At 45.7% G+C, this 13,829-nt stretch overlaps 1 long non-coding RNA gene across 4 annotated transcripts in view; it reads left to right on the top strand.

Annotated features, from left to right (window-relative positions):
• Positions 1 to 1,386: 1,386 nt before the first annotated feature.
• The window catches only part of LOC113593931 (uncharacterized), a 34,122-nt gene continuing 21,679 nt past the window's right edge, over positions 1,387 to 13,829 (top strand). For 3 of the 4 annotated variants that reach the window (XR_008298720.1, XR_008298721.1, XR_008298719.1), the window contains exons 1-2: positions 1,387 to 1,621; positions 6,684 to 6,763. This is a non-coding gene — a long non-coding RNA (uncharacterized LOC113593931). Of the gene's footprint in view, positions 1,622 to 6,683; positions 6,764 to 10,044; positions 11,988 to 13,829 lie in introns of those variants that run through there. The other variant, XR_003414299.2, reaches the window with a different exon arrangement.

The following is a 13,829-nucleotide window of genomic DNA, read 5'->3' as shown; positions in this document are numbered from 1 at the left end:
TAGGGGACTGTCTGTATGTGTGTGTGTGTGTGTAAATATATATATATATATATATATATCTGTATATGTGTATATATGTACACATATTATATATATACATCAGATATAGATGATATAGATATAAATATTCTAATGGTTTTGTTTCCCTGGGGCAAATATAGAAGGTAAATATAAAGAACATTTTTATTTTTTTATTTTTATTTTTTAATATGAAATTTATTGTCAAATTGGTTTCTGTACAACACCCAGTGCTCATCCCAGCAGGTGCCCTCCTCAATGCCCATCACCCACCCTCCTCATCTTCCCACCCCCCATCAACTCTCAGTTTATTCTCAGTTTTTAAGAGTCTCTCATGGTTTGGCTCTCTCCCTCTCTAATTTTTTTCCCTCCCCCTCCCCCATGGTCTTCTGTTAAGTTTCTCGGGATCCACATAAGAGTGAAATCATATGGTATCTGTCTTTCTCTGTGTGACTTATTTCGCTTAGCATAACACTCTCCAGTTCCATCCACGTTGCTACAAAAGGCCAGATTTCATTCTTTCTCATTGCCAAGTAGTATTCTATTGTGTATATAAACCACAACTTCTTTATCCATTCATCTGTTGATGGACATTTAGGCTCTTTCCATAATTTGGCTATTGTTGAAAGTGCTGCTATAAACATTGGGGTACAAGTGCCCCTATGCATCAGCACTCCTGTATCCCTTGGGTAAATTCCTAGCAGTGCTATTGCTGGGTCATAGGGTAGATCTATTTTTAATTTTTTGAGGAACCTCCACACTGTTTTCTAGAGTGGCTGCACTAGTTTGCATTCCCACCAACAGTGCAAGAGGGTTCCCGTTTCTCCAGCATCTATGGTCTCCTGATTTGTTAAAGAACATTTTTAAATTGATAATTGCTCTAAAAGATAATTAAATGACTAAAGCAAAAATAGTAATCATGTGTGTGTTTATAGAATGTTTAAATTAAAACTTATAAAAACAATAGCACGAAGAATGGGAAAAGGGACTCAGGAGTATATATAGCTGTAAGTTGTGAGATCCTTAAGCTACTCATGAAATGCTATAGCATTTGAAGGTAGAATGTGAATATTAAAGATGTATAGGAATTATCCTGGCGCCTGGCTGGCTCAGTCAGAAGGGCATATGATTCTGAATCTCGGGGTTGTGAGTTTGATCCCCATGTGGGGGTGTAGAGATTATATTTTAAAAAGATACATACATATTATCAAACCTAGGGTAATCATTAGAAAGCTATAAAGAGACAAAAACAAAAAACAAAAAACAAGCAATGGTGGAGATAAAATGGAATCATAAAGACACTATTGATGCGAAAACAGTAACTGCCTCTTCCAATGGAACACAGCCTAAATGACGCGGGATGACTTCGGAGCCAGGTCAGAGAAAGCATTGCAGCTTCCTCCTGGCTCTCCTCTCTTTTCCACTTGGAAGCCCTGAGCCAACAGGAAAGCAGTCTGGTCATGCTGGGGAATACCAGGGAGGGGAGACAGGGAAAGGTGCCGGAAGTTGCTACCGCGACTCTCCCAGTATTACCAGCCCAGCCACCAGACATGTAATCGAAGGAGGCTTTGCGACGCCCCAGCCGCAGTCTGACTGCAACCTGGTAAGAAACCACCCCACTGAGCTGTTCCTGAATTCTGGCTCACAGGAAACCGTGGGAGCTAACAAAGGGTTAGTGTTTCAAGCCACAGCAACCGGCAACCAACGCAACAATACACAGTCCTTATCACAACGCCTGGCTCGGGGGGAAGGGCATACTTGATCGCCTTTTCCCGTAGTTTTAATATTTTGTAGTTTCAGTATTTTTAATGGGTAATTAGCCACTAGCGTTTAATACGTAGTTTTACTGTTTCTGCGCACTAGAGGGCGCTCCATCTCGATCGAGGGCCACACACATGCAGGTGCAGTTTTCCAGCCAAGGCACCAGGCGGAGCCAGCCCCTAATTTTTCACTGTCATTGCAGAAGGTGAACTTGGCAGAAGGGGAAAAAAGGCCTCAGAACCCGTGCACTGGCATAATTAGGAAGCTGTGTGACAGAACACTCTGCAAACACATCCTAAAAAACAAGGAAGCTTATTTTGCCAAATAAGATGTGCTAAATGGGTGTGCAGACAAAAGACAAGGAAATTCCACCTCCCCCCAGTCACCACCTTTGTTTCCACTTTAAATGTAACAGAGCAGGTTATCGTCTCTTTAATCCCCGAAAAAGCGAAGGGATCTGCAAGTCTCCAATTTCTCAACAACGCTGTACCTAATCTCTGCCATATCTAGAAACAGAAAAGCAGGCTCTCCACTGCAGTTAACTTCCAATAATACTGTTTCACGGTGTCTCAAATAACATTTGTACCACCTCTGTAACTTAGCATTTTTGAAGTTTCCCCTTTTGAGAGTTCTTCATTTTGTATACATAGGATTTGATAGTCTAGTGACTGCGAAAATGGGCCGTGATTATGATTGCAAGGAATTGGGGACTAAATCCCTTAAAACGAATTGTCTGAGCCAAATACATTTTAAGTCTCCCCCTTTCCCCACATTCAAAGCATACTTTACCCGTAATCATTCCTCGTAACCTGAGAGGGTTGGCAGCCTGCACTTTCGATGACAGTCTGCCAGCCTCTGTGTCACTCCTGAAGGCCGCCCCTACCCTGAGGTGACTCGAACACAGCAGGGCTCGAACGGAGCAGTGGTCTTGAGAATAAAGAAGGTTTTGTGATCAGCTTATCGGAATCGAGCGTTACACCGCGGGGGTCAGGACTCTGCAGCCTGGTAGAGTATAAATCAGAGCGGGGCTGGGCTGGGGGACAATCGAGCTCTGAAGAGCTGCTTCTTTGAGAGTCTCCTGTGACCCTGCCTCCAGCTGACCCTCCATCATGCTGATCAATCACAAAGACAACTGAAGGAGAATGGGATATGTGACCAACACACACCCTATTTCGTGCTGGGGACGAAAAGAAAACCAAGCCAGACTCTACGTGCAGCAAAGTCAGGAGAATGACGTTCCTACCCTTGATATGCCTATAAATGACGAGACTGATTTTCAGGTATCACTCATGGCAATGTCGCACTATTTTGTGCTCACGGGTTGTGTATGGGACATGCTTTTCTTTAACACACTGGCAATAGCAAGCGCTGTCCTCTTTGACTTGACCACAAATTGGAGATTACAGAGCCTCAGAGCAGCTCCAATCCCTCCAGGCGAGCTCTGGAAATTCCCAGGGAGTTTCATGCACACGCTCCTCAGAAACCCTCTCGGCTCTCCAAGGCCACATTGTAGATCTGAATTGCGGCGGTGACACGCCCATGGCACTCTAGAGGCTGCTTGGCCAGGTGCCCAGGTCACTGATGCTGGCAGCAAAGATTCCGGTGGCCGCTGAAATGCCCCTTAGCACGCCCCAGCCATGAATGCCACTTCATTCCATGCCCTCTGTAGCTGCCGGCACAGTGAATGGACTAGGCTGAGTTAAGGTAAATATCCCGTGTCCCCATGGCTGTTACCCCTCCATGCCTAGGCCACTTCCTAGGGCTCATCTTCAAGGGCTCTTTTTCAATTCTCTGAGGGGCTGCTCGGCCGTCCAGAGGCCTGAGCAGCCACTCATGCCCCCCCACCTCCCCAAAAATGATGAAAGGCCCGGATCTATATGCCTCCATCTGGGTGACTTCCTTCTCATAAACCATTTGCCCCTCCAGCCCGCCCTGTTGATATGCCCCGATCCGCTGAACTCTCCGATGGGAAGAGTACTTTGGCACCTCGTCTTTACATCTTTTATTATTATTTTTTTTTGCAGTAGTTTAATCTGGAATGGATCGTGGCAGGGTTCAGAATCTTTAAGTTTTCCTAGGAGCCTGTTTCCAAGGGATGGAGTCACTAGATGCAGCTTTCTAGTATGATGGAGGCAGCTTCCTGAGATTTGGAAGAGCCAGGCAAAGCAGAAGGCCAGCTACGAGACCAGTACATTCAGGTGTAAGAAACTAGCATATTTCACAGCCTTCGCGCTCCACCCACAAATGCTAAGGGCAGGCTGATCTCATCTCTGCCCGCACATCTTGACTTCCCCTCGGTTCCACGAGCTGTGCCCTTTTCCTGTAATTTTACAGCAAGGGGTCTTGCAACATTCTCCCATCAGACATGGAGTTTTTTGACAACAGGTGCTAATGAACTGGCTCCAGCCTTGACCACCTGGAGGGAGATAGTTTCTCCAAGGGCCTGGCCATCCTCCTTTCCTCGCCGGACCCCTGTCCTCCCATTCTTTTCCTTTTCCCTTTACAACCCTGACCAAATTCTGCCTCACTGTGGTTTGGTAAGGCTGGGCACATGTCTACCACTTTTCCTTAGACCTACTCAAAGAAGCCTTTCAAATTCTAATGTTGTGAGAAGATTGGCTCCGGTAGGGGAGGATTCGTTTGGTATTTCCCCCTCCTGCTTCAGAGTTCAAGTAGGGACAGCAGCAGAAGGAGGGAGAGCTCACCGTGGTGGCACGCCTAGAAGGGTCTGCTGTCTGGGCTTATAATCACGAGGAGGTACTGGGGGAGGTTTGCTAGACCACGTGTGCGATGCTGACCAAGAAATAAGGAACTCTATCGTCAACACAGAAATCCAAACGATCTTATTTGCAACGAGGAAACCCTTTCTGTTTCATGTGCTGTCCCCACAGGGACCATCTCCGTGTCTTTCACCAATATGGTGATAAACGGATAGAACAGAGTGAAGCGGGTCCCCGCACCAGCACCCCTGAATCTCTCCGCTTCGCGGTGAAGGATGCATTTCAATCATCGCCATCCAGAGAGAAGGCTCCTTCCCTGCTGCCTATTCAGGACATCCAGAAGATACAATCCCACGCAGGAATTCTGTGGGGTGGGACCACAAGGAGTATTTGGAGATGGTGTGGTCGAGTGTCTCTCAAATTATTCCGGGCCGACCATTTTCACATCTCTTATACCTTGTGCTGCCCTATTCCCAGTTTTATTTCACGATTTTTTTCGGGAAAATTCTATGAGGCCCCAATCCTGTACCCATGCTGCCTTTCCTTCCCAAACCTGAGGCCCACTGATGCCCACACCAACTCATGCTAGTGCTCAGACCAACCTGGAGTTGTGTAAGCGACTGTAAACCTGCCACCTACAAATCTAGTGCGTAAGTCAGGACTTGGTGAGTGAGCGACAGCTCTGATTTCTGTTACATCCTTAAATGCCCTTATTGCAGATTTTGGCCTGGGATGGGGTAGCACAGAGCTATCTTCTGAGATCCTGCATCCATAGTAATAGCAGCCCTCCCCAGGCATCTATTAATTTTTAAAATATTTATTTAATTTTGAGAGAGAGAGAGAGAGAGAGAGAGAGAGAGAGAGAGCAGGAGCAGGGGAAAGGCAGAGAGAGAGGGAGACACAACACAGAGAGTTGTCAGCACAGAGTCTGATGCGGGGCTTGAACCCGCGAACCGTATCATGACTTGAGCGGAAGACAGACACTTAGCCAACTGAACCACCCAGGCACCCAGCGCCCCCAAGTATTTAGGATCTGGTTATACTTTTCATCCTCACACAAGCCTTGAGGTGGACGCTTTTACCGTCTTCATTTTAAAGATGAGGATTCTGAGGCCTGAGAGAGATTGAGTAACTTTCCCAGGTAACTGTCAAGCTGGGACAAGAAGACAAGCATTCTGGAAATTATAGCCTACAGGCTATGATTCTACCACGTGGCTTACGCATGGAGTCACCATCTGGGCCTTTATTCAGCTTTGACATTGTGCTAGCTTCTACCCGGCCAGCTGTCTAGTCCCACCTCTCACCAGGCTCCTTTTGGGGGACCGAATTAGCCTGGTGAGTGGGACCCAGTATGGCAGGCTCACGCTGCCTGGTCTTTTATACACTGTTCACTGGATTTTTTTGTTGTTGCGATTTTGCCCTCATCTTGGGGGACACCTAACTGCGTAAGGTGGGCCCCTGATATTATCACTTGAGATGCCCTTGGACACAGGAGACAGCGGTCTCCTAGTGTTTCTGGTTCTCCTCCGGGAATCTCTGCTATCAGCTCCCGGGCTAGTCCCTCACCCTTGTTTTCTCTCATGTTTCTCAGAAATCACAGCTGCGCCTTGCATTTCCAAAGGTCTGGCCCTGGGCATCAGTTGCCCTGGAAGCCACGTTTCCATTAAAATGGAAAGAAGTAACTGGACACAATTAATTAATTGCAGTGGGCAGAACTGGTGGGAGTTAACCCTGCAATAAATAGAGAGGGAGACTGAAAGTTCACTTTTGCTCTTTAAATGTTTCACGTGCAGAAATGGGTGACGACAGCAGGAAGGTCAGGGCCGTATGCCAGGTTTGCTTGAGGGCATTACACTGGCTATTAACGGTGTGTTAAAGGGAGGCTCCGTGAGCGCTGCTGACCTAGAAGCTCCGAACGCCGCGTGGTTTCTTGTTGGTGAGGGTCAGGAGCAAAGTCATCTATGGGTGGGAGGGGGCCTGTGCTGGAGCCGCCCCACTGTGGGCTTAGCGCCGTGCAGGGGGTGGGACTGCCTTCAGCCGGGCACAGGGATGCCCTGTATGCCAGCAATGAGCGTGAGTACACGTGCGCATACACACACACACACACACACACGCGCGCACACACGCTTTCCTCCTAGATTCCCAACTTTTATGCTTCTCCTTTATCTCTCCTGACCAACACAGAAGATGGACCCTGCCCAGTCACTGATACGATGAAGTCTAGTCCCTCTGACAGATGTGGCAAAGCATTATCAGGGTCAAAGGTAAGTGCTGCAGCTGTTCCACTGAGGATTCCTCTCTGGATACAGCCTCCTTTACCCAGGGAAGCTTCTGAAACAATCCCAGAGCTCCTTTACGGTTTACCTGAGCAAATTCCCACACTTTTAATATCTTTGGTTCATAAGTACCGATGTGAAAGCCAACAAAAAAAAACCCACGTATCAGTCTGTTCAGAGATTATCTGGGTTACCCAAACCATCAGATTCCACTAAGGATTCTCTAGTGTCCAATATCTTTGGGATAATGTGTGGAATTGTTCATTCACTGAACAATTATTTACTGATTGTCTACATTAGGTGACTAAGGAAGGCACACGTAACTGACCCAGATGGCCTCAGCCTTCGAGGACGTACCTTCCAGTTTGCAGACGTAGCTGGTGCTCTGCCACAGCTCTCTGCCTGAGGGATTTTCTTTTCTGGTCAAGTGTGTTTGGCCTGTATGTAGGACAAGCTGGAAATGCCCAGGAATTATTTTCCCTGGAAACAGACCTCAAATAAAACATGGAAAATGCATTGGTGAATAAATACCCCAACGTCTTTGACCTAGGGTGGGATAACTGTGTTTGACAATGTCCCCCAATGGGACTGAGCTCAGGTTGCCCACAGTAGGATCTGAATGGCTAATGTATCCTTTATTGATTTGCTTCTCCCCCTACTGGAGATTTCTGGGATCTCCTCTCAACTAAACTACTTACATCTGAATCCCTGTCTTAGAATCAGCTTCTGGGGGAAGCCCTACCAACTCAAGAACTAAAACATATGCGCAGATAGTTATAATTCTAGAAGAATTGGTGAAAGACGACAGTAGAGTGCCTCATTTAAAATCCCATGAGAGTTCGCAGGAAGAGATTGCTTTGGGTTGGGGAACTTATAAAAGGACTTCATGGAGGAGAGTCCCTAAATGGGGAGTAGGATTTGAGCATACAGTGATTGGGTGAAGGGAAGCTAAGTGGAGCTGGGTAAGCTGGACCATGAACACAGGAAGTGAGCATATATGTTTGGTAACAGTTCAGTCTAATAAGGGAATTACATCAAGGAAAACAGCAGCAGATGGGCTTGGAAAGGGTAGATTTAAGTGCCAAGCCAAGGTCAGAAGTGTTTAAATAGTGATCTAGGCCAGCCTGTCCAACAGAAATATCTGCAATAATGGAAATGTTCCAAGTATGAGCTGGGCAGTATGGCGGCCACTAAGTGCGTGTGGCTATGGAGCACGAAATATGGCTAGTACAACTGAGGAACTCCATTTTTCATTTACTTTAAGTTAATTTAAATAGTCATTTATGGAGAATGGCTACCATGTCTAGTATTGCATTTCCAGGCAATAGAAAATGACATGAGCAAAAGTGTGCGTTGCTTGAAATAATCTGAAAGCTGACTATAAACTAGATTATAGGAGAAGTACTATAAAGATAGGCCAATTATGAGACAAAATCAATATGTGGGCCAGTGGTTTTTTTTTTTAAGTTAAATAGAAAATATTTCCTTCAGATATAAAAAAAAAAACACATTAAACAGATAAAAGTGGAACTGACTTTCTTAAAATTCAGGAGGCAGGAGTGGACATCGTAAAGAGACATACCGTTTTCTTGCTTTCCCACCCACGAAGCCCCTGAGGGTCTCCCTGGGATTTCCGAGAGCTGCTCAGGACTCTGTTTGCCAACCACTAAGTTAGCTCAATGGTGGGGGGGGGGGGGGAGGTAGGGGCGGTGTTCTACCAGGGTGATAGAGATAGAGAGGAATAAATGTGGGAGATATTATCGAGGCGGAATCAACAGATCTTGGCATCTGAGTATGAGAAGTAAAGTTTGATTCTCTTCACATCTATTTCCCCACTCATCTAAATCCAATCCCTGGTGTTACCTGGAATTCTTCCCCATTACAGAGCCATCACAAAAATACATCACAAAAATAAAGTTATTGAACTGAATGGAATTAGCATACACAATGCTACATAGATGTTAAGCAGTGAGGATAATCTGGATTCATATCCAGGTCCATTGGCTCCAAGATTTGCCCTACAGCTTGCTGTCCATCCCCCAGCATAATAATGATCCCCCCTGAATATATCCCCCCTGAATAATGCAGTCACGGAAGCCAAGGTAAGGGGCTTTGCTAGCGGAGGCGCTCAACGAATGGTTTTAAGTGCAGCAGCAGGTTTGAGAAGAAAATGATAAATGGATATTGAAGCTGGAAGATAATTTCAGTTACAGTGGAAAGAAGATGAGCTCTGAAGTCAGAAGATTTCATGTATTAGGATAATAGGGAATGAAGGTAAAAAGTGAAGGCAACGAATGTAAACTACTATGTAGCTTCTTGGTAAATGGAAAGAAAGAGGTGAGAGGTACTGGGAAAACTTAGTAATGTGCCTACTGGATCCATTGTCTACTTTTATGAAATCTTAACATACCCAGAACACCCAATGTCCTTTCAAAGGAAGTCCCCAGCTATCAGTCACCTTACTTAGAGCCTTGTGTTCTCATCATCAGGTGGAGAAGACCCGAGATAGACAGTGGACAGGAATCAGCCATCACTAGGCTAACCAATGGCCCACGGGGTGACCTCACAGCAGACCCCCAACAGAGGCAGTGTGTTCAGACTGCTGGCTGGCCATTCTACTCACCCTCTGTGTCAAGGAGGTAGAACCCAAAGACACCAGAGATACTCAAGTAACACTGGAGCAGTAGAGGTAGGGACAGAAGGGGAAGACCACTTTGTCATCTGAAGTCACTTGGAGCAGAGAACGATGGCTATCTCCCCTGAAGAAACGAAATGACCAGAACCTTGGAAATGTTTCATTCTCCACAGAGTCTTGCTAGAGATGGCTGAGATCTTCCGCACTTTCTCTTGTATCCTTATGAAAAAATACAACAATTTGACAAATTATTTAAAAGAAGCCTTGCACAATTCTGTTTCTTGCTCAGAATGGGAGTGTATTTGGAGATAGTACATTTAAAGAGATGATTAGGTAAAATGAGATCATAAGGGTAGGGCCCCAATCCAGTATGACAGGTGTCCTCAAAAGAAGAGAGGATTAGGGTGTGCCTGGGTGGCTCAGTTGGTTGAGTGTCCAACTCTTGATTTTGGCTCAGGTCATGATCTCGCAGTTTGTGAGTTCAAGCTCCACATCAGGCTCTGTGCTGACAGTGTAGAGCCTGCTTGGGATTCCCTCTCTCTCTCTCTCTCTCTCTCTGTCTCTCTCGCTGCTCCTCCCCTGCTCATACTCTCTGTCTCTCTCTCTCAAAAAAAATAAACATTTGAAAACAAAGAAGAAGAAGAAGAGATTGGGACAAAGACACATACAGGGGAAGGATGACGTAAGGACATCAGGAGATAGTTACCTACAAGCCAAGGAGAGAGGCCTCAGGAGAAACCAGACCTGCTGACACCCTAATCTTGGACTTCCAGCCTCCAGAGCTGTCAGAGTATAAGTCAGAGCTGTCTGTTGTTTAAGTCTGTGGTACTTTGCGATGGCCCCTCTTGTGAACCATCCAGTGTAACCTTACCCCTGAAGAATCTGAGGTGTGGCATCACCCAGCTTGTATGGGTGTTAGGTCCAGGCTCTAGGGGGTACCCATTCTCAGCCCAGAGGTCTTCATACCTACCACACCCTGAATTTGACTTGCATGGGTTTCTAGAAAGGACAGAGAAGGATGATGGGAAGATCAAGGGCACAGAGTTGGAATCCAGTCCATCATCTGAAAGGAAAGGATGACTTAATGGCTGCTTGTAAAATCCAACAGTTCTTGGGCCACCTCAGTAGTGACTTTTTTATTATTTTCCATTTTCCCCCCATTCTTCCCTTGGTTTCTAACTGGGGGGAAATGATTGGTTGTAGACACTTCAAAGCGACTTCAGCGTGATTTTTACATACGGGACACCATGTTGGACCAGTAGGCCCAAATTTAACCAGGGAGACCTCTTCATTGGTGTTTACGGCTCTGATTTGTTGACTGTCTCCCAGAACCTCCTTTGATGAGAGAATCTGGGACAGCTGGGGGATTTGTGGTGACAGAGTTTAAGTGATTTGTAATTACATTTTATTTTAGTTTTAGTTTCTGTTGTTTTTTTTCTGAGCGTGTGTACCTTTTAGGCCTTTTTTCTTTTTTTTTCTCGTAACATTACGGGCCTCTGAATGCCAAACTAATTTTCCCTCTCAATCCCCTGTAGGTTTCAAGTGACAAGCTTTTAAAAGCACAGCCCTTGTTAGTTTTAGAGCCTTAAGACTCATTGTCTTGTAGCCTTCCTGTCCCCCACCCCCCACTCTTATTGTCATCTCCCAGGGTGTTCTAAATCTCTGATTTCCCTCTCCGAGTGGTGTCTCCCATTTATTTTATTTAGAGATAATGCAGAGCTTTTGAATCTGAAGGAGGCTTGGCTAACTGAGCTTAGTGGGTTGGGAGGTTGGGCGATATCTCAGCATAATCCCAATGTCAAAAAAAAAAAAAAAGGCTGAAATGCCCAGAGGCTATTTTTCAGAAACCCCATTGTTTTAGGCACAATTCTATCGGTGAAATTCAAGCTTCTGGACTTATTTCCACTGATTGGCATGATTGACACAGTGCCAGGCATTGTGTGGTGAACCAGGTGGCTTTGTGGCCTAGACTGGCCGTCACAAACACCAGCAAATGTAGCAGGATTATGTAGCAGGATATGTAGCAGTCAAGTCTGGACAGACTGTGATTATTCGGCTGTGGATGCTGAAGGTCAGGGCGCGGGTGGCCTTGAAAACCGTGCTTTACGTTGCCTTCCAGCACGTAGAGAAGAAATGAAGCCAGGCCTCTTTCATGAGGACCACTAAGTAACACAACAGGTAGTGCTTACTTAAAAACAGGATCCATGACAAAGCATTCTAATCAAGGCTTTCACGTTGGCCCTGTAAAATAGTTTAACTGCCAAAAAAGATGCATTAGAGAGCAAAATACTGGTTTTAATTGGTGGGTTTTTTTTTTCTTTTCTTAAAAAAAGGGAAACTTCAGAGCACATTTTAATTTAAGTTCTGGCCCTTGAGACTTTTCTTACTTGTGTGGCTACCAGCAAACGGTATGTGAATTAATGGATATTAAGCCTCTCAAATTAGCTTTTTAACAATGATAAACGTACGCACCTTGTAGCAATTAAAAATAGGAACTCCTCATGCTGAATTTCTTTTATATTAACCATATCCAGATGCACAACCCCCTCCGCTTAATTCCTTATTAATCTACTGTTTTCCCCCCCAATACAGTGAAGTTGTAAATTAAAGGAAGAAACTGCGTCCCCTGGATTTTATTAATCGCAGTCGTTTGGGGGAAGACAGGCAGCGCTCCTGGTGTTTCTATTTGCAATCGCTTAAACCCCTTTGGAGAGGTTTCTTCAGTGCGTGGCGCAACTTTTTGGAACTCTGGAGAACATTCAGGAAAAGAGAGCACAAGTGATAAATAGTTTGGAAATGAAGATCAAAAAAAAAGAACATTAGGAGCACTGGTAATGTTTAGTCTAGAGGAATGAAGAAGAAGCAGAGACAGACTTTTCCCCCAACTGTCATAAACAGGATGAGGGCAATTCTTTTTTACCAAAGTGTAAATAAAGAACAAGTGAATATCGGCAGAAGAAAAGATTGGACTTTAAGTAACATCATTTCTTTTAGGGTTTTTTTTTTTTTTCATAATAATGGAATTCCTAGGAGTTTACTAAATTATCCTAGAGTAGTTTCAGAATGCTATCCGCAGGACAATCTGGGGATTAAGAATTTAGCAATACCCATCAAGGGGTGTGACGGATTATTATTGGGGCACTTAGGTGGCTCAGTCCGTTAAGCGGTGGAGTTGGGCTTGGGTTCTCACGGTTGCAGCCCTGCATCGGGCTCTCTGCTGTCAGCACAGTCTGCTTCAGATAGTCCGTCTCCCTCTCTCTCTCTACCCCTCTCCCACTTAAGCACCCGAGCTCTCTTTCTCTCTCAAAAGTCAATAAATGGGGGCGCCTGGGTGGCTCAGTCGGTTGAGCGTCCAACTTCGGCTCAGGTCATGATCTCACAGTTCGTGGGTTCCAGACCCGCGTCGGGCTCTGTGCTGACAGCTCGGAGCCTGGAACCTGTTTCGGATTCTCTGTCTCCCTCGCTCTCTGCCCCTCCCCCACTCGTGTTCGGTCTCTGTCTCTCTCTCAAAAATAAATAAACATTAAAAAAATTCTTTTAAAGTAAATAAATGAACATTAAAAAAAGAATTAACGCTATTCACATAACACGGAGCCTGAAATACTTTCCACCGATAATTGAGGTAATAATGGCGTTTACTTCTCATGGGGATCTCATGTTGATCACACGTTGATCAAACAATCTGTTCAGCATCAGGTGCTGAAGAATTCGAGGCAGTGAACACAGAGTGCTTGCTGTACGGGCACTGTCCTCAGTGCTTTACACACAGGAATGGGTAACCTGTTTTCCATTTGTGTCCTCTGGGGAGTAAAGGCCAAGGTGACATGAGATGGGCGTGAGGTTCATTGGGAGAAACGCCTATGAAGGATGAAGGGAGCGGACACAGGAGGAGGGGGCAAGGACAGGCTTCAGACCAAGATGCAGGTGTGATATCTATGCCAGAAGGTAAAGAAGGAAGCACTGGGTAGGAAAAGCCTCTGACCACTGACAAAAGTCTCAGATAGGCTGATGGATGAGGAATCTTGGATCAAGGTTGGAAGAATTCCTCATGCAGCATGAATGGCTTACTGTAGTGGTCCCAGCAGACGCTGGTGGGGGGGAGGGGGCTCTACCTCCTATAGTGGGCTCTTTGGAGAGAGATCTGAGTGGGATACTAGAGAACCCAGCCTGTCTGGCACCAAAGTCCATGCTCTTAGCCGTGTGATTCCACCCGCTCATGCTTTCAGGGTGGGCAGTGAAAGATGTAACCCTGTTGTAATGAAAGGGCTGAGTAGGAAAAGAGGATGCCTCGTCACAGAGATCTAGGGGTTGCACTCAGCACTCACATGGAGCCTGGTCTCAGTGGTGTCCGAGGCCATGAAAAGCAATGAGTCTGGGGGAAAAGGGGCTGCACCGTAATCTCCTAATCCTAACATACTT

This window comes from Acinonyx jubatus, chromosome B2, assembly GCF_027475565.1.
Source record: "Acinonyx jubatus isolate Ajub_Pintada_27869175 chromosome B2, VMU_Ajub_asm_v1.0, whole genome shotgun sequence".
NCBI classification, from domain to species: Eukaryota; Metazoa; Chordata; class Mammalia; order Carnivora; family Felidae; genus Acinonyx; species Acinonyx jubatus.
The sequence above is the reverse complement of the archived record's forward strand: the minus strand, read 5'-3'. Positions and strand labels throughout refer to the sequence as shown.